The sequence below is a fragment of the Sciurus carolinensis genome, chromosome 5, assembly GCF_902686445.1.
Source record: "Sciurus carolinensis chromosome 5, mSciCar1.2, whole genome shotgun sequence".
NCBI lineage: Eukaryota > Metazoa > Chordata > Mammalia > Rodentia > Sciuridae > Sciurus > Sciurus carolinensis.
Window position 1 is genome coordinate 83,224,738 of NC_062217.1, and position 20,612 is coordinate 83,245,349.

Below are 20,612 nucleotides of genomic sequence, written 5' to 3' on the forward strand. Positions count from 1 at the left end.
TATAGTATTTTAAGACATTTCAGAAGTCATTCTAGCATCTAAAAGAATCCAAAGATAATATATTTTAAGACCCTCTCCTGTCATAATGTGATGGTAGCTATTTATAGAAAGCTCACCTGTATAGGGCTTTGCATTTTTTTCTAGTGCTTTTCATTTTCTCATTTGAGCCTCTTCTCCTCACACCTTGCAGCCTGTGTAGTAATGAGGACAGCAATTGTTAGTTAAGAGGCATAGATGAGAATAAAAAGATTAAGTTCAAGGACATCACTTGAGTGCCTGGAGATCAGGTCTTTGACCTTGCCCTCCTTATTGGATTTCCCACAGCACTGTTCCTCCTAGACTTCTTGTGGTTATGCTGGATTTGCATTAGATGTGATCAGCTTCCTAGAAATGTGAACTGATACTTTGAACCCCATAAAACTTTGTGTTGAAATATAATGTACATACAGAAAAGTTCACGTATCATGAATGTTGGCTTAATGGAATTGTACAAGCTGAACATACCTGTGTACCTAGATCAGAAAACAGACCAGAGTCCCTCTCTTGCCTTTTCCATTTCACCACTCAAATGGCACAGCAGAGATTAACTTAGCTAGTTACCCTCCTGATAAAAGCAATCATACAGTATGTACTTTTTGTTTTGACTCCTTTAACTTCCTGTAGTGCTGGTGAGATTCATCCAATCATTGTGTGGAGGTATAATCCCTCTTTCTTATTGCTGTAATATTTCATTGTGTGATGGCTTACTTTCTTTTGAAGAGAATATTTTTGTTGGTGGAAAATAGTTTCTGATGTGGATATGGATTTACAAATCAGCTGAAAGTTATTCAGAGCCAAATTAGGTGAAAAGGACCAACAGAGTAATATTACTTTTGCTTGGAATTTTTCAGATATCCTGTTGTATAGAGCATGGTCACAATTTGCTTTTCTAGCCCTGGGTGGAGGGGGGGACACACTGGTGTTACGTTTTTATGAGTGAGTTAAATTTATAAGTTAACTTAGGTAATTTGATGTCTTTACAAAGTTCAGTCTTCCTACTTCACTTATTTTTTCTCTCTCTTTTTTTTTTGTTCTGAGGATTTAACCCAGGGTCACTTTACCAGTGAGCTACATCCCCACTCCCTTTTTGTTTTTCGAGACAAGGTCTTGCTATGTTGCTTAGGGCCTTGCTAAATTGCTGAGGCTGGTCTCAAACTTGGAATCCTCCTGCCTCAGCCTCCTGAGTTGTTGGGTTTACAGGTGTGAGTCACCATGCCCAGCTCATTTTCTCCTCTGCATGTTCTGGTTATTTTCTGGTCATACCATAAACATTGTGTTTTGTCTCTAGTTCTTGGTTAATTTTTTTTGGAATGTTAACTAGATGTTCATTCAAGGTTTTTTATTTGTTTGTTTTTGGTCACCCATAATGTGTGCTTATGGCAGCCAATGTCCTGTTCTTCTTCTGTTGAGCCCCAGAATTAAATGCATTAGCTCACAATCTAGTCAGAGGCAGCACTGGAAAAACCACAGGCTTCTTTACATAGGTCCTGCCCCTGCAAAACATAGAGCATGCTGTAATAAGCTTACTGAGCATGTGCAGATTCTCTTTCTAAATTTACCGTCCTGTCATTTTACCTTTTGGAGGTGTCAGTATATGAGTATGGGAGGAGAGAGGCCAAGAGTATTATTTGTGGAACTCTCTTCATGTTGTAGGAAACACCACAAATACATAACAACATTTGATATTTTTTGTTCTGAATAATGGTTACTGCATTGTCTTGCTGACAGAAAGCACTGTGGACTCTCAACTTCTGTTTTCCAGTGATAGGTAAAAACTTGTTACCCAGTCTTGAAAGTACTGCTGCATGAAATTGGAATGTCATGTTTCTTTCCATGCAGTGGGTAGTTCTCTTCTAATTTTATAGCTCAAAGTTTCTCTTATTATTTGATGATTTCTCCTTTTACTTATATCACATTTAAACTCTTAGTATTAATTACTGCTTGTATTTTCAGCGTTTACATCTATTGTCCCTTTATCATTAGCAACTGAACATGTTTCAGTATTTTCCATTTCAGGCAAACAAAGCAAACCCTGGATTTTGATTTCAAATCTTAGATTCTGTCACAGTCCAGTTTCTAGTGGAGGAGTAGTCTTATTGCTTTGACCATTCATTTTCACTGTAAACAGTCTTTTACTTCTACTGTCATTCCTGTAGATGGTCTGGCTGAGGTCAACTATTAATAATTTCTGTGTTATTATGTCTAGTGGATTCTTTTTTCCCTTTTATATACACTCCTTGAAGGTCTTGTGCTATTGCTATTTTATATCCTCAGCGTTTAAGCTACTGTTCTTTCTTATTATTCTTCTATTTCTTTGTCTGCTCTCAGAATTACTTGTGAATCCCTGTTCTTTAGTTAACTCCCTAAATATGAATTAGTTTGGGGGCTCCTTCTTCAGCTATTTTATTTTGTTCTTTGTTTTCTTTGAGTATATTTATTTGTGTACTAATGACCTCCATAACACCTCAGTCTTAAGTGTAATGTAATGAAACAACTAAAAACCTGGCCTTACAGTCACATAAGTCTGGAGTCAAACTTCACTCCTTGATATACTGTGTGACTTTAAACAAATTACTCACCCTCTCTGAATCTCTGTTTTCTCTTTGATAACATGGTGATGCATTGACATCCTTCCAGAAGGGTATATCTGATGTCCCCAGGATTTGATTACATGAAATACAGGACAGACTGCTTTATTGCGAGGTTAATGAAATGAGAGTAAAGGTTGAGTGGATGGTGGCACCAATCACATTACCAATCGAATTTTATCCAAATTTGTATAAATACAGCAGGGCAGTTTATCGAAAAGCTTTATTTGAAGACTAAATGATGTGCACAGAATCTATCTACCTACCTACCTACCTATCTATCTACTGTATATGTCTTTAGCTCAATTTCTAGCATGTAGTAAATATTAATAAATGACAGCTATTATGAATGATCATTACACTTGGACTTCCATAAGTATTTCAAAATAAACATTTTCAAAAACTTTAGTCCTTATCCTCTCCTGAAATTGTTTCTCCTTTTGAATAACCCTGTTGAGATTGATGCCACTATCCATGGGAATTGTTCTAGGTGAGTTCTTGGTTTGTCATCTTTGTTCTGCAGTTAGCTGTTTCTATTGATCAGTCCCTGGAAATTTTCTGTATCAGTCCCTTTATTTTATTCCACTACCAGTATTATAATAGAATATGCACAAATATCATTTCTTGTGACATTATTATTATAATCTTAACAATCGATGTTTCTGCTTCCAGTGCTCACATTTTATCTGATTCTGACATGCCCCTTGTTTTAGTTGGTTTTTCACTGCTGTGACCAAAAGACTTGACAAGAACAATTTTAGAGGAGGAAATGTTTATTTGGCACTCATGGTTTCAGAGATCTGAGTGCTTAGATGTCTGACTCCACTGCTCTGTGCCTGAGGTGAGGCAAAACATGATGAAGCAAGGTGCGGAAGGGGAAAGCAGCTCAGAATGTGACAGTCAGGAAGCAGAGAGAGATTAAGCTCTGCTTACCAGGGACAAAAATATATACCCAGTGACCCACCGCCTCCAGTCACACCCTATGGGCCTATAGTTACCACACAGTGAGTCCATTCAAGTGAATTAATTCACTGATTGGGTTAAGCCGTCATAACCCAATCATTTCACCTCTAAACCTTCTTGCATTGTCTTTTATATGACATGAGCTTTTGAGGGACACCTCATATCTAAACCCTAACACTCCTGCCTCAGGCTTTCTAGTGGATGCTGATTTATTCAAAAGAGATCTAGACTTGCTAGTATGTGCCAGATAGTGTTCCATGATTGTGAACTTTTTCATGATTTTGAAGAGCAATCTCGGTGACCTTGCTTCATTCAAAGTTCCTGCGCTATTTTAGTCATGCAAACATATATAGATTGACATACATAATGATCCCTTAATTTCATGAGAGCAGTGAGACCTATCAGATTGTCACTACCATGTAGAACAGTGTCTACTTCCAGGTAGGTGCTCAATAATTTTTTTCAACATTTTCTTATATACTTTGTATGTGGTATTTCTTTTTCATAGGATACTTCTTTTAATCCTCCATTTTGCCCAGCCAACATTTGTGTTTGTGTGTCTGTCTGTGTGTGTGTATGGTGTGTGCTGGAATCCAAGGCAGCACTTGCATATGCAAGGCAAGTACTCTACCACTAAGCTACAGCCCCAGCTCCTAACATTTTTTTAAAATTAATTTTTAAAACTGATATATAAAAAAACTTTTGCATATTTATGGGATACCATGTAATGTTTTGGTGTATGTATATATTGTATAATAATTTAAATCAGGTTAAACATAAGCATTTCCTCAAACATTTGTCATTTCTTTATAGTGAAAACATTCAAGCTTTTTAAAAAAAGTTTCTTTTATTTATTCTAATTAGATGACAGTAGAATGCATTTATATATTTTGATAAATCATACATAAATGGAGTGTAATTTCTCATTTTTCTGATTGTACATATTGTAGGATCACATCGGTCATGCAGTCATCTATGTACATGAGGTAATAATGTCTGATTCACTCTACTATCCTTCCTACCCCCATACCCTTTTCCCTCCCTTCACTCTCTTCTTCTACCTAATCTAAAGCAACTCTCTTCTTCCCTAGCCCCTCCCCCCATTGTGAATTAGCATCTGCATATCAGAGGAAAACATTAGGCCTTTGGTGTTTTGGGTTTGGTTTATTTTGTATAGCTTGATATTCTCCAACTCCATCCATTTACCCACAAATATTATTGTTATCTACAGTTACCTTACTGTACAATAACACACTGGAAATTTTTATTTCTATCTAACTATAACTTATTACTCATTGATGAACTCTTCGCATCCTCCTCACTCTTCTACTCTCACCATTTCTGGTAACCACCATTCTTTTCTCAACTTCTGTGAGATCAACTTTTTTATATTCTATGTATGAGTGAGATCTTGTGGTAACTGTCTTTCTGTGCCTGGCTTATTAGCATAATGATCTCTGTTTCTATCTAGGTTGTGAATGACAGTATTCTGTTCTTTTTATGGTCTGATAATATTCCATGGTATGCACTTTCTATTTATGCATTCATCAGATGATGGACACTTAGGTTGTTTCCATTTCTTGCCTACTGTAAATAGTGCTGCAGTAAACCTGGGAGTGCAGATGTCTCTGACATATTAGTTTCTTTTCCTTTGGATATATACCCAGGAGTGGTATTGCCAGCTCATATGGTAGTTCTGGTTTTAATTTTTTGAGGAGGCTGCATACTGTTTTCATAATGGCTGTGCTAATCTACATTCCCACCAACAGTGTGTAGGGTTGCCTTTTCTCCACATCCTTGCCAGCACTTACTATCTTAATGGGGTGAATTGATACCTTATTGTGATTTTGATTTTCCCTGATGATTAGTGACGTTGAGCACTTTTTGATATACCTGTTGGCCAGGTATATCTGTGTCTTCTTTTGAGAAGTGTCTATTTAGGTACTTTACCCATTTTTTAATCTGGTTATATGATTTTTTAAAATTTTTGCTATTGATTTCTTTGAATTCCTTACACATTCTGGATATTAACCCCTTTTCAGATGTAATTTACACATATTTTCTTCCATGCTATATGTTCTCTTTTTATGCTAATGATTATTTCCTTTACTGAACAGAAACTTTGTTTTGGTGTAATCCCATTTGTATGATTTTGCTTTTGCTTCCTGTACTTTTGGGGTCTTGTGAAATCCTTGCCCTTATCTGAAGGACTCCTCTTTACGTTCTTCCAGTATTTTTGTAGTGTCAGATCTTATTTAAATCTTTAAATCTGTTTTGAGTTGATTTTTGTAATGGGTGAGAGATAGGGGTCTAGGTTTCATTTTTCTGTATTTGTATACACATTTTTCTCAGCACCTCTAATTTGCTATCCCAATGCATATTCTTAACACCTTTCCAGAATGTCATTTCACTGTACATGCTTGGGTTTACTTCTGGGTTCTCTCTTCTGTCCGGCTTGTGTCTGTTTTGATGTCATTATCATACAGTCTTGGTCACTACAGTTTTGTAGTGCTTTTTGAAGTCAGCCTCCTGCTTTGTTCTTTTTGCTTAAAATGACTTTGCCTATTTGTAATTTTTATAGATCCATGCAAATTTTAGGATTTTTTTTTTCTAATTCTATGAAGAATGTAATTGATATTTTGATAGAGATTGCATTGAATATAGGTTATTCAGGGTAGTAAGACATTTTACAATACTGATTCTTCAAATATACAAACACAGGATGTCTTTCCAATTTTTTGGATGGTCTTTAATTTCTGTCATTAAGGGTTTATAGATTAAATTGTAGAGATTATTCACCTCTTGATTAAATTTATTCCTAGGCATTTTATCCGTTTGTAGCTATGGTTAATGGGATTGCCTTTTTGATTTCTATTTCAGATAATTTGCTGTAGGTGTATAGCAGTGGTTCTGATTTTTTATATGTAGATTTTGTATTTTTCAACTTTGATAAATTTGTTGATTAATTGTGGTAGTTCTTTTGGTGGAGTGTTTGGGGTTTTCTGCATGTAAGAACATGTCATCTAGTCACAGTTTGACTTGTCTGATTCAGTTTGAATGCCCTCTTTTACTTTCTCTTGCCTGATTTCTGTGACTAGGACTTCTAGTTGAATCCAAGTAGTGAAAGTAGCCATCCTTTTCCTTCCAGAAAGCTTAGAAAGCTTTCCTTTTTTTCATTTGGTATATTTGCTGTTGACTTATGATAAATGGCCTTTTTATTATGTTGAGGTATATTTCATACCTACTTTGTTCAGCATTTTTATCACGAAGGGGTGTTGAGTTTTTCAAATGCCTGTTACACATCTCTTGGTATTTTTTTTGTCTTCATTGTATATGTTGTATTTCCATTTTATTTTGTTACAAGAAATCTTTTGTTTTCTTGATCTCTTTCTTGATCACGTTGGTTGTCCAAGAGTTAAGTGGTTTAGCTTCCATTCCTTTGTATAGTTTTCAGACTTACTGATTTCTAGTTTCTTTTGCATTGTCATGAGAAAAGATACTTGAAATTTGTTGTATCACATTTATTGATCTGCATATGTTGAACCATTCTTGCATCTCTGGGATGAATCCCACTTGATTTTTGGGAAACTTTTAATGTGTTGTTGGCTTCAGTTTGCTAATATTTTGTTGGCAATTTTTACATCTATGTTCATCAAGGATATTGGCCTGTAGCTTTCTTTTTTGTTGTTGTGTTCTTATCTGGTTTGTGTATCAGGGTAATTCTGGCCTTTTGGAATGTTTGGAAGAATGTCCTCTTCCCTCAGTTTTTTTTTTTTTTTAATAATATAATTTAAGAAGAATTGGTATTAGTTCTTTAGTATTTGGTGAAACTAAGCAGTGAAGTCATCTGGGAGACTTTTTATTACGAATTCAGTCTCAGTACTCATTATTGGTCTATTCAGGTTTTTCTGTTCATGATTCTGTCTTGCTGAGGTATATGTGTATTTGTCCAGGAATTTATCTATTTCTTCTAGGTTATTGTATTCGTTGTATGATCCTTTGCATTTCTGTGGTGTCAGTTGTATTGTCTTCCTTTTCATTTCTGATTTTATGTATTTGAGACTTCTTTTTCTTAGTTAATCCAGCTAAGGACTTGTCAATTATCTTTACAAAGAACCAACTCTTCATTTGTTTGTTTTCTGCATATATGTTAGTGTTTCACTATTTCTACTTATTTCTGCCCTGATTTTTGTAATATTTTTCTTCTACTAATTTTGAATTTGTTTTTCTTGTTTTTGTAGTTCCTTGAGATGCAACAATAGATTTGATGTGAGATATTTCTGCTTTTTTGATAGAGATATCCATCGCTCTAAATGTCTTTTTTTTTTTTTTTTTTTTTTTTGGACTTTTCCTATATCCCATAGGTTTAGGTATATTGTGTTTCCATTTTCTTGTGTTTCAAGAAATCTTTCTGTTTTCTTCTTGATCTCTTTCTTGATACCTTGGTTGCTCAACTGTAAGTTGTTTAACTTCCATTCGTTTGTATTGTGGTCAGAAATAATACTCAGAAGTATTTTAGTTATTTAAAAAATTATCAGGACTTGTTTTGTGGCCTACCATGTTATATATTCTAGAGAATATTTCATGAGTTATTGAGAAAAATGTGTATTCTGCAGTTGTTGGGTGGAATGTTCTACTATAGATGTCTGTTAGATCCATTTAGTTTAAGGGGCAATTTAACTCTTGCTGTTTCTTTGTGATTCTGTATGGATAGTCTATCTTTTGATGATAGGGGGCAGTAAAATCCCCTAATATTGAAATCTACCTTTCCCTTTAAAGATCTTAATATTTGATTTATATATTTGGGTGCAATGATATTGGGTGCAGATGTATTCAGATTTTTTTCCTTTTCTGGCTGAATTGACTCCTTTATCATATAAAGACCTTACCCACCCTTTTTTTGAAGAACTGTTTTTGATTTAAAATTTATTTTATCTAATATAAGTATAGCTTATATTTGCTTTCCTTTGGATTCTGTTTGCATGGAATATCTTATTCTGTCCCTTCCCTCTCAGTCTATTCATGTCTTTAAAAGTATAGTAAATTTTTTATAAGCAACATACAGTTGAGTCTTTGTTTTTTAATCCATTCAGTCACTCTGTTTCTTAATTGGAGATTTTAGTCGATTTATATTTAAGGTTATTATTGATAGATAATGTCCTGCTATAGCCTTTTCGTAACTTGTTTCTAGTTTGATTGTAGTTTCTTTCTTTTTCCCTCTCTTGAAGTCTTGCTTTATGGTGAATTTACTCTAGTAGTGTGTTTTGATTTCTTGCTAATTATTTTGAGTTTGTCTTGAATAGATTTTTGTTTTGTGCTTGCCATGAGACTTACAAACATCTTTTGATTATCACAAGCTGTTTTGAAATGATAGACTATAACATGATCATAAACTTAAGAAACAAGAAAATAGACCAATAGAAACATCCTTGATCTATTCACTTTCCATTCCTCCTAACATTTGAAAGTTTTGTGTTCCATTTGCATCTTTCCCTGTTGTCTGACTCCTACTATTGGTAACATAGTTATTAAGGTCGTCCTCTTTTTGTTTTTAAGATTTATAGTATAGATATGAATTGCTCACACACCAGGTTTATAATAGAGTATTCTGAATTTGTCATGTAGTTACTCTTACCAATGAGTTTTATACCCTCCCGTGTTTTCCTCTGAGTCATTAACATCTCTTTTTTTCAGTTTGAAGAATTGTCTTTAAAATTTCTAAATGCAGGTCTAGAGGAGACATATTCTCTCAGCTTTTGTTGGTCTGGGAATATCTTTACCTCTTCTTTATTTCTTAAAGGATAGCTTTGCTGGGTATAGTATTCTTTTTTTTTTTTTTTTGCCAAAAGCAACAATGTATTTATTGCTTGTGTAAAACAGAGGCGATACTACCAAATTTTACTAAAATTACTTTTTTTTTTTCTTTTTTTTTGGAGAGGAGATCTCCCTGTGTTCAGTAACCGCTGCCCAGCTGGCCTCAAACTCGCGATCCTTGTGCCTCAGTATCCCCAGCAGCTGGGGTTCCAGGTGTGCTTCTCCATGCCTGGCTTTATTTTAACTTTTAGAAGTCCAGTCCAACATCTAATTTATATAAACTAAATCCTCCAAATGACCTTACCACTTAATCTGCTCTGGAAGCAGAAATTTTAAAAATGCATATACTTAAAGGATATCTTTCATTTTCTTTATCATCTGTTAATTCAAATAACTGTTTAGCGCAATCCTCGATTAATTCTTCCAAAGCATCTTCCATTGCTGCTAAGTCAGAAAGTTTGTCTTGCAGCTTCTTTTGTTGCGGTACTGCTCCAAAATTGTTAAGATCAGCTTCTATCCATCAAATGCGGTTCTTAGGTTTTTTTTTTTTTTTCCAACGAGGTCAGTTCCATCTAGGACATTGGTAATGTCATAGACCCTCCGTTTTCGTACTCCCAGTTTTGTTGCAACCTTGTTTAAGTCGAGAATGCCCCCAGGGGCAGATCTGACGAGATCCGTGAATCTTCCTGTTAAATAAACTAGTGATACATCAAAACGAGGTCTCTTCACTTTTAGAGCTTTTCTCATGGACACATATTGTACATTATCTTCTAAATTAATTCTTATTTTCGATGGCAGCAGGCTCTCCATGTTGATGGGGTCGTGGCAGCGGCGGTGCACCGTCTGCTCCGCAGGGTCCACGAGAAGGCTGGGCGGTCTCCTCGATGGCCGCTCTTGACTCCTGCTGCCCAGCGGGCGGCCCGCGCCCCTCGCGCCTGCAAGCTCTCCCGCCTGCTGCTGCGGGCTCCAGCGCCACCCCGACGTGCCGGCTTCTTGGTGCAGGCGCGGAGCAGGCCGCGTCCTACTGTGGGGCGCCGCCTGTCTCAGCCGCCTCGCCCGCCACGGTCCCACTAGCCCGTGAGCTCCAGCAAACGGCAGGAGGGGAGGAGGGTGACCCGTGGTGGTCAGAACGCCGGGCTAGCCATGTTCCCGCACGTGCAGTGCCTCTTCCCTCATGCACAGTGCCCAGTTTTCTTTTTTTCTTTTTCTTTTTCCCTTCCCCCCCACCCCTCCCACCCCTCTTTTCCCTCTACACAGTCCTTCCTTCCTCCATTCTTACCACCCTCCTTATCCCTAACCCTAACCCTAACACTAACCCCTGTTGAGGAAGTCTGGTCCTAAGCCGACATGTTGAAGCTCTGGACCTACTTTTTCTTCTATAAGATGCAGGGTCTCTGGTCTGATTCCGAGGTCCTTGATCCATTTTGAGTCGAGTTTTGTGCAGGGTGAGAGATATGGGTTTAGTTTCATTCTGTTGCATATGGTTTTCCAGTTTTCCCAGCACCATTTGTTGAAGAGGCTATCTTTTCTCCATTGCATATTTTTGGCCCCTTTGTCTAGTATGAGAAAATTGTATTTATTTGGGTATGTGTCCATGTCCTCTAATCTGTACCATCAATCTACCTGTCTATTTTGGTACCAATACCATGCCGTTTTTGTTACTATTTCTTTGTAGTAGAGTTGAAGATCTGGTAGTGCAATACCCCCTGCTTCACTCTTTCTCCTAAAGATTGCTTTAGCTATTTTGGGTTTTTTATTCTTCCAGATGAATTTCATAATTGCTTGTTCTATTTCTGCAAGGTACATCATTGAGATTTTAATTGGAATTGCATTGAATCTGTATAGCACTTTAGGTAGTATGGCCATTTTGACAATATTAATTCTTCCTATCCAAGAACATGGGAGATCTTTCCATCTTCTAAGGGTTTCTTTAATTTCTTTCTTTAGTGTTCTGTAGTTGTCATTGTAGAGGTCTTTCACCTCTTTTGTGAGATTGATTCCCAAGTATTTTATTTTTTTCGATGCTATTGTGAATGGGGTAGTTTTCCTAATTTCTCTTTCTGAAGATTCATCACTTATGTGTAAAAATGCATTGGATTTATGAGCATTGATCTTGTAACCTGATGCTTTACTGAATTCACTTATGACAAGGTGCTAAGCAACTCAACAAGACCCTGTCTCTAAATAAAATACAAAATGGGACTGGGAATGTGGCTCAGTGGTTGAGCATCCCCGAGTTCAATCCTCAGTAACCCAGTATTCTTTATTGACATTTTTTTTTCTACTTCATTATTGTGAAAATTCCCAGCTACTTTCTGATGGCCTATAAGGTTTCTGCTGAAAATTCTGCTGTCAGGCAAACTGAGACTCTTATTTGTTAATTGTTTCTTTTCTATATTATACCTTTGAGAGCTTGATTGTAATATGTCTGAGGATAGACGTGGTTGAGTTAAATATGACTGGTGAACTTTTGACCTTCCTGTATCTGGATGTTTGTATCCTTCTTTAGATTTGGGAAGTTTTCTGTTATTATCTCTTTGAATAACCTTTCTCTTCCTTTGGCATCCTTGACAGCCTCTTGAACCTCCAAAATCTCAATATTTGCTCTTTTAATAAGTTCTTATAAGCTTTCTTCTTTCCTCTTCCTTCTTTTTATTTCTTTGAGCTTTATTTTCAAATAGTCTTTGAGCTCACTACTTCTTCCATTTGATCTGTGCTGCAACTGATGCCTTCTATCACATTTTAAATTTTGCTTAGTGTATTTTTCAGCTTAAGGATTTTTTAAAAAAATTGTTTCCCTCTCTAAGATTTTTCTGTTGGAATATTGAGTTATTTCTGTTTTCTTGAAGTTTTTTGAGTTTCATTAAGGGTGCTGTTTCAAATTTTTCATCCAAGAGTTCACCCATTCTTGTTACCTTGTGATCAGTTTTTGCTGCCTTATTTTATTAGGTGAGGTCACGGTTCCCTCAAAGCTTTTAATGCTTATTGGTGTGTGATATCATTTGTACATTGAAGGATTAACTGTTTATTCCCAGTCATTGTAATGTGATTTTGTTTGTGCCTTTTTTTCCAGAAATTCCTAGCTTAACAGCTTATTTTCTGTAAGCTAGCCTAATGCTATCTTAGCACTAGATGGTACCCAAAGTCAAGGTTTGCCGCAAGTCCACTGTTAGTGTATTGTTGCTATTTCAGCACTAGAGGGCGATCCAAGAATAATTTTGTACTAAATCCGCAGTTGGTGTGTTATTCAGCAGGAACTTGGGGCGGGAGTGTGGGTACCTAAATAGGATAATCCACTTCTAAAAGCTTTTTCCTGGGGTCAGGGTAGGACCAGATTCCTCATTCACAGTTACTGACCTGTGTTCAAGCACTGTGGGACTCAGCCTGCCTCTGGGCAGAATCATCACGCAGGCACCAGCCCCCGGACCCTAAGTTGTGCCTATAGCTATCAGTGCAGCAACTGGGTCACGGTGTGAACTCCCAGCTGTATAGTACTGGGGTAGGACAAAAGCCCACACTACTATGGGCTGCCTATTGCTGAGCTGAGCTTATGGCTCAGTACTGCTTCATCCATTCACAGGTAATACTGGCTGGAATATAAGTCTATTAGACTTGGGCCACCTCTCCACCTAGCATGAGGGCTATTCCAGAGACTTCGGTAGTGGGCACTGTCCTGGGGATGGAATCATTAGGATCTGCTCAGTATTTTTTTCAGCAGCCTGGTACTGAGTTCCAAGGCAAAGTCCTATGCTTACTACCTTGTAATACCCCTAGCAAATGGAGTGTTGTTCATACTATGCTGATGTTGGGCTTGTGTTGGTAAAGACAGTCCCTTAACATCAAGGCTGACCCTAATCTCTGTTATACTTTAATCTCACAGCCACAAAGAACCTCACAGCCTCAGATGCATATAGAATCATGCTATAGCTGTCAGTGTGCAGATTGAAACACTAGTCTATCCCACTGGTGTGCAGGTCTCTGCCTAGTGCCAGTGCAGGTCTAGAGGCTCTGTTTATGAACACTGTTCTGGGAATTGCCTGAGATTGAGGGATGCGTGTTGGATACAGTTGCCTGGTCACCAAGGCTGATGTTGTGCTGGGCTACACCTATATCACAACATTTGCTGTCTTAGGGGTGAAGAAGCACAAGATGTCAAAGACAACTTCTTGGAAGTGACTCATGATCTGAATATTAAAAGATGAGTAAAAACTCCCCAGTCCTGTTCCAAGGTTGGTAATAATGCAGGTGCTCTTCTGCAAGTTCTGCCTAAGTGTAGTGGCTTTTGTTTCCTGTATGGTACTGGATCTCACTGTGGTGGACCTGGCACTGAGCTGCAAGGCAAGTCCTGGCCTAGCTTTCTTGCCTTGCTCCTCAGTGGATAGTCTTGGTCTTCCTTCTAGTGTTCAAGGGTGGGAGAGGGGAGGTAAAGGTAGTCCTTTGATTGCCTGGCAAACCTGGTTCCACAGCTCCGTCTGTGGGCACTACACTGTGAGCAGGTGTCTTAGGGCTTTGTCTGGCCCTGGGTTTTATTGTGGTAGGCCTGATACTAGGTTTCAAGTTGAAGGCCTTGACTTAATTCCTTCTCTTCACCAAGTGGGAGGAATCTCTCTGCCATGTTGCTTGAAGTTGGGGAATGACTGAGGGTTGTGGGGGGGCGCAGCTCTTGCCTTCCTGCCTTCTTCATTGTGTCTTTTGTTACTATTACACTGCACTCAGAAACTGTGGTCTCTCACTTGACTCCCTTAGCTCTTGTGAAGGTAGTTTGGTGTTTGAATAGCTATTCCAATCTTTTCCCTCTGGGGAGAAAAAAGAAATCACTGGCAGATCTTACTCAGACACTGTTTTGCTTTGCTTCCCCCTCAGCTAACTTTTATTCATCTTTTAATATTCAGATTATGAGTCACTTCCAAGAAGCCTTCTCTGAGATCTCTCCCTGTTCCCCCACCCACCCCTGCTGTGCAATCTTTTGTTCTTGGAAGCAAGTATGTAGTCCATTTAATCCACTCTGTTTTATCACATCACACTTTTTCTGTGCTAGACTATGAAGTCCTAGAAAGCAGAGACTAACATTAGTTTATTTTTGTGTTCTTGGGTCTGGCCAAGAGCCTGGCAGACAAGTTTGGACATGTTAATGTTTCCATATGCCAGGTGAGACCAGGATGTCAGGAACAGGACTACAAAAGGGATGTAAATTCTGTCATTGTGCCTGTGATTTAGTATTTCTTTTCCAAATCAATGTCTTCTGTTAGTGTTTGTTCCCTATAACTGTGAGATTAACAACCTGTATCATTGTCTCCATTTGAGAAGCTCAAAGATACTGAAGGATTTAAATACGTTGCTTGATTTGTAGAGTTGGAGCTATAATTCTATTCTTTATTAGCAGGTCTAGATTATTTATTTATTAAACGAGTAAACAGCTTCATTATGAAATTGGGGAAGAAGGGAAGAGTTAGAAGAGCAGATAAATGGATATTGAATTGAAAGACAAAAGCAGTTAGAGACAAATTCTGATCAGATTGGTGCCAGGATCCTATTTGTATACATTTTTATATTTATTTATTAGGCATGGTCACATGCTTTGTTCATATCATGACCGGAGTATTCTATGAGTGTTTGTTTCAGTTTCCTACATGTACCAGGCATCATTATAAAGGAGATTAGTAGAAAGATGAATAAAACTGAAGAAGTTCACAGTGGAATGAAGACCCTGATGTAAATCATTACCATCGTTTCAAATACTGAGAATGGAGTGGGTCCACTGAGGTGTGTGGCAAGTCAGGGAGAGCAGTGTGTTCTGTCTTGCACATATGGGGAAGACTTCAGCCACCCTGTAGCTACTTGTTGAACAGAGGACCATGTATTAGGAATGTCTCTTTTCCCACCCAACTCCACGCTCACCCTTACCTTCACCCTCACCCTCACCTTCACCCTCATCAAACCACAGTCATCTCTCCTTGAAATGTGGAAATAACCTCTAGATCTCCCCATGTCCATCCTTAACCTCTCTGGTTAACTCAACATGGCACAAGGATATCTTTCTGAAATACTATTTTCCCACCACTTTTCAAAAATCTTCCTAAAACTTCCTCCTTTTCCTTACATGAAGACCTAATCCTTAACCTTTCTAACAAGGCTGTTTATTCCTGGCTTCATTTTCTGGGTGTTATAAAGATGCCTGAAACATGGAAATTCTATATAAACCTTTGCTGTTATTCATCTCCTTCCTTTATTTCTTTATTTTTTGTGATCTTTCTCATATTTGGGGGACAGCATGTTCTCCTTCCTCCTTAGGTGTGGTACACATGACTTTTTTCTTTGCCATCCTCTCTCATCTCACTACTTGGTACTCAGCTTGCTTGCAGCCCACCTGTGCTTCCATAGCACTGGGCTCACCACTCACACTGGTACTTGCTTTTGTATGTTTATCTAATGCCTGCTTTCCCCATTAGACATAGACAAGGTCTGGAACCATGATGGGTTGTTACTTTCTGTGTCTCTAGCATTCAGTTGATTTGCCTGACAAATGCCTGCCCTTAAAGTGATCTGAAGGATGTTGATTAGAATAACTTAAATTCCTTTGATTAGACCTGTGATCCTCTTCTTAGCTGCCAAGTTTAGCCTAAGATGCCCAAATGCACAAACATTTTATCGAGTTACAGCAATCTACTTGATCAAATAAATGACTTAGGCAGGGAGAGGGGTTAGATGTTCATAGAGCAGTTCTTGGAAGTATATGATTATTGGTGGTTATCATAAACAAGCAGTGGAAATATTTGGTAAAATTTTCCTTTTTCATAAACTCAGAGTTGTACTTTTACTTTCTTTCAGTATTCAAAAACTTTGTAAAAAATATACTTCTTCTCTTTCTCAATTCTTTTCTAGAATCTTTGAATGTTATATGATGCTAGCCTGTACATAAAGCCCGTAAAGGCTTGTCAGGTGACTTTATGTAGATGAAATGCAGTTGATGCATACAAACTACATGCTTCTTTCTTCTTTGCTTTCTTTCTGAACTAAGACTCCTGACACATACAGTTTGAATTTAGCTCGCATTGAAATGTCTTTAAATTTTAAATGTATATTCTGCTGTGTTGAAGTTTTGTTTATGACTTTTCTTTTACATAATGATGTGTAAAGATTCTTCAGACAGTGTCATCTTAAGATACAGAATAATTTTTTTAGCAATCATGAAAATTGTGACAATTTTGGCCTTTCTAAGAATGGATTTAATTACATTCTAGCACAACAACTTCTCTGGGGATATTCAGGTAGGATAACTGACTGAATGTTGTTCTTTTGAAGCCTGATGTTTTTGTTCATTTGGTTTGTTGAATCTTGTGTTTTCATTTATCTAAGTAGCTAGAAATTATACCTACAATTTTTTTTTTGGTGGTAATAACTATTAAAGGAGAGAGGAAACTATTAATACAGGCATTTATTTGTTACACATACTACAGTAAACCATATTTAAATGACTTGGAAACAGTTCATTTCATAGGACATTTAGTCTAGAAAGATCATATAGAAATTTGTATTTTAATTTGTATTTAATGGGGAAGTGTAACAGTAAATGTACCTCTGTTATACAATACATACAGATATTCAGATGAAAAAGTGTAGGAAGAGTGAATTCTGAGATCTCTCTGACTAGGAAGTTAGAGGCCTCACAGTGAACCATTTGAATTTGACTTATTGCTGAGGCTGGTGATAGGGAGAGTCCTATCCTAGGCTTACTAAAGAATTGCGAAGTAGCCTATCTCACTTTCATTAGGGACTGGGACTGACTGTTCTTACAATGCCTAATTTTACTACCCCCCCCTTTTTATTTTTAACATAAAAAGACTTTTGATTCAACTTGTGGTTTTACTTTTCCCAAGTTCATGTTTTGCTTAGAAATTTAAAAGATGCAAGATTTCCTTTATAGAAATTGTTTTTATGAAAAATATTATTCTTTGAAATAGGCCATGTGTGTAAAATCAGTTTAGAAATCAAGTCATTATTGTACCAATAATTTATATAAATATTATATTTGGCTTCTGACTTATATTTGAAGTACCTAATTAGTCATAACTACTATTACAAAAATTTTCCTAAAGCTTTATCAGTGTATCTTCCTTTTGTAATGTATAATCAAATCAAAGAGGAAAAGAAAATCTTGACTAAAGTTGGCTGCATAGTTAACACCTGCCCTAAGGACTCTCCAGGTTAGGGTATAGTTCTCTAATTGTTGTTGCATCTCCCATTCCAAACGAAAGCCAGGAAATCAGTGGCGGAGCATCAGTGCAGTTTGAGGGAGAAAACATTTGGTCATTGGGACTAATTTTGAACCCCATTGGCCTACTCCACTTATGAGTGAGATGTTTGCACTAATCCCTACACCAGCAATGCTGCTAGACTTGTGGTGTGCCAGCTGGAGTCTTGGCTGTTGCTCAGACTCCTTTTCCTTCCTTTTTCTGTTTTGTTGTTTCTTTTTCTCTATTTTGTTTTCCACACACACACACACACACACACACACACACACACAAGATTTGACTGATGTATATAGTACACCATTTAATTGGACCATCACTGTAGCATATATGTCCTTACAAAGAGATTTTAATCTCTCTACACAGCATTATTAGAACTCATTGGCCATGAAATCTGCCATTACCACATTGTATACCCAAAAGAATAAAAAACTCACCTGTACTTGGAGTCTCAGATCAGCACTGTAGCCAGTTAGTTGGGTTTATTCTGAAGGAGTTTGATCAAATGTTGTAAACCTCAGTTAATTAAAGCATTTGGTGATTTCTTAGTTAAATAATTTTTTTTTATTTTAAAAGTGCTTTATTATCATACACTGATCTTCACAACATTCAAGAGGGGCAGATAAGTGACATAATACTTTCACAGATGGAGAAACTGAGGCAGAGATTAGTAGGAATTAAAGGTCATAATATATGGCATAATTGGAAAAGGAATTTTAAGTAGACTGCATTATTTCCATTCATGTTGAACTTTTCCTCACTAAGCATAAACATATAAATAAATGTAGACATTAAAAATATAGTGCAGTCTTTGAATAGTGATTCGTCCTATTGATGCTATTGTTTTCACCATGTAAGGGATTAACTCATCTATAATGAAGCAAAACTGCTTATAGAAGAGTTCTTCCAAGTTCAGTGATCCTGCCAGTTAATTTTGTAGATAAAACCTATCTCTAGGAAAAACTACACTACTGTGGTTAACATCTTTTGACATTGCTGCATTTTTTCAAGAATGTAAAATCCACATTTACTAAAATGTATAAAAATTATTTTATTGATCCTATTAGAGGTGCTTCAGTGGATTTCTAACCTAGGACATTGAGACTTTGTTGAAATTTAGACTTTAGGGTGAAAGGCTAAATGTCTTTATACAAAAGAGATGGAACTCGGACTTCAGTTTGAATCAACTTAATGTATTTAGAATTGTGTCTTACTACATTTTCTCTCTCCTTTATTTTCTATCATGTTTTTTTCAGTTGAGCATGACTGGTGTGTTAGTTGCATGCTATATGTGATGTGTGTGTGTCTTGGCATTTTATTTACATATTAATACCAGGCAATTTTCCTGAAGGTAGGTATATATTTTACAAATTGCCACATTTCATGCTAGGATATTTGGTAGGATATCTTCAGAATGCATGTCTTAGGGCAATTAACAGAATGTAAAGTGGTGCATATGTAATTTTCTGTTTTCTGAGTGTTCTGAATTTCTAACTTTTTTATATCTGAAGTATTATATCCATGCTTTACTTATGATTTAGATACTAATTCTATAATCATATTTTAAGAACATTATTGTAAAATTATATTTTAATGGGGTTAATAGACCAAAGAAGCTATACTTTTTAGACTGTTGACAAGGTCTTGTAATTTTTAAAATATTACTACTTGAATGATCCTAAAACATACAGTGTAGAACATGAAAATATTCTGAATTTTGGGTATTGTCACCCTCCTGAAGTAGCAAAAGTGTGCCCTTGTTTAAATTTCTGTGAAAGTAATTTTGAAATGTCTTATTGTAATCTGACAAATAATATTTGGTAGAAGGTAAGGTCATCTTCCTGCTATGTTAATCATTTGAAAGAAGAGTATTCTTCCTTGCTTAAAAAATAATGACATACAGAATTTTCAAGGGCCTAAGGCACTTATAATGTTTTCCAGAAATGCTCTTTAAAGGGTCTAGAAGTCATTATGTGTACAGGGAGAGCACTGAATGTTGGTTTCTACAAAATTGAATTTAAGATTCTTTTTATTCTCTGTGTGAGCAAGTACATGCCTCTAGGTATGTAGTATAATTTTTTTTTTCATTTTGTTTCTACTGATAGAAATCCTATAAATACTCTGAAACACAAAGTGCATTAGAAAACATTAATTTCTAGACCACTGGTTAAAATTAGCACCTCACCCCCACCCCCAAAATGTTTTTCTCCTAGTTCATAAATGTACAGAAGTAAAATTGTTCTGGTGGGAGACTACTCCTGCCTTTACAGCACATCCATTCCACTTGCTCCCTTTCCTGGCCCCTGAAGCATTTTTGCAAAATCTCAGGGCTCTATAGAACGCACTTTATAAATAATAAGTAGTATTGAAAAAGCTGTGACTGTGTTATATATTTGGCATATATAAAGAATAGTCTTTATACTGAGACCCTCATCCTTATTGTTTTTCCAGAGAGTTTTCAAGTTGCAGAAAGCTTAAGTAACATCTAAATTATATGTCTGGTTAGTGGTTGAAAGGAAACTATATAAGTGTCCTTACTGCCTGAGCTTCAGAAAGTGTTAGTCACTGAGATGGATACTCATGCTCTGACTTCATATCCTTCTCTTCATCCCATGCAGCCATGTGGCTTCTTCATGCGGGAATGTGAAGTAACACAAAAAGACATTCCCACTGGGGATTCCATTTGCAGAACATCATAGGATACTTTTTAAAACACATTTAATGTACTTTATATATTTTCTTAAAATACGAATTTTCTAGAGGGAATTATTTCTACTAAAGATTATTCTAAATATGAATAATTCTTTATAATTATCACTTATAAATTACTTTGGCCTAGGTGTGCTGAATTTTCACATCTATTTAAAACTTCTAATATTTCTAGTACTTTCTTACCTGTGATAATAGAAGGCTATTATAATAGAATTATGTGTATTTATAATATTTCTGTATATGATTT

At 36.6% G+C, this 20,612-nt stretch overlaps 1 protein-coding gene and 1 pseudogene across 1 annotated transcript in view; one reads left to right on the forward strand and one right to left on the reverse strand.

The window, feature by feature from the left end:
• The window catches only part of Sacs (sacsin molecular chaperone), a 54,004-nt gene that overhangs the window by 20,528 nt on the left and 12,864 nt on the right, over nucleotides 1-20,612 (forward strand).
• LOC124984779 (transcription factor E2F6-like) lies at nucleotides 9,712-15,398 on the reverse strand (annotated as a pseudogene).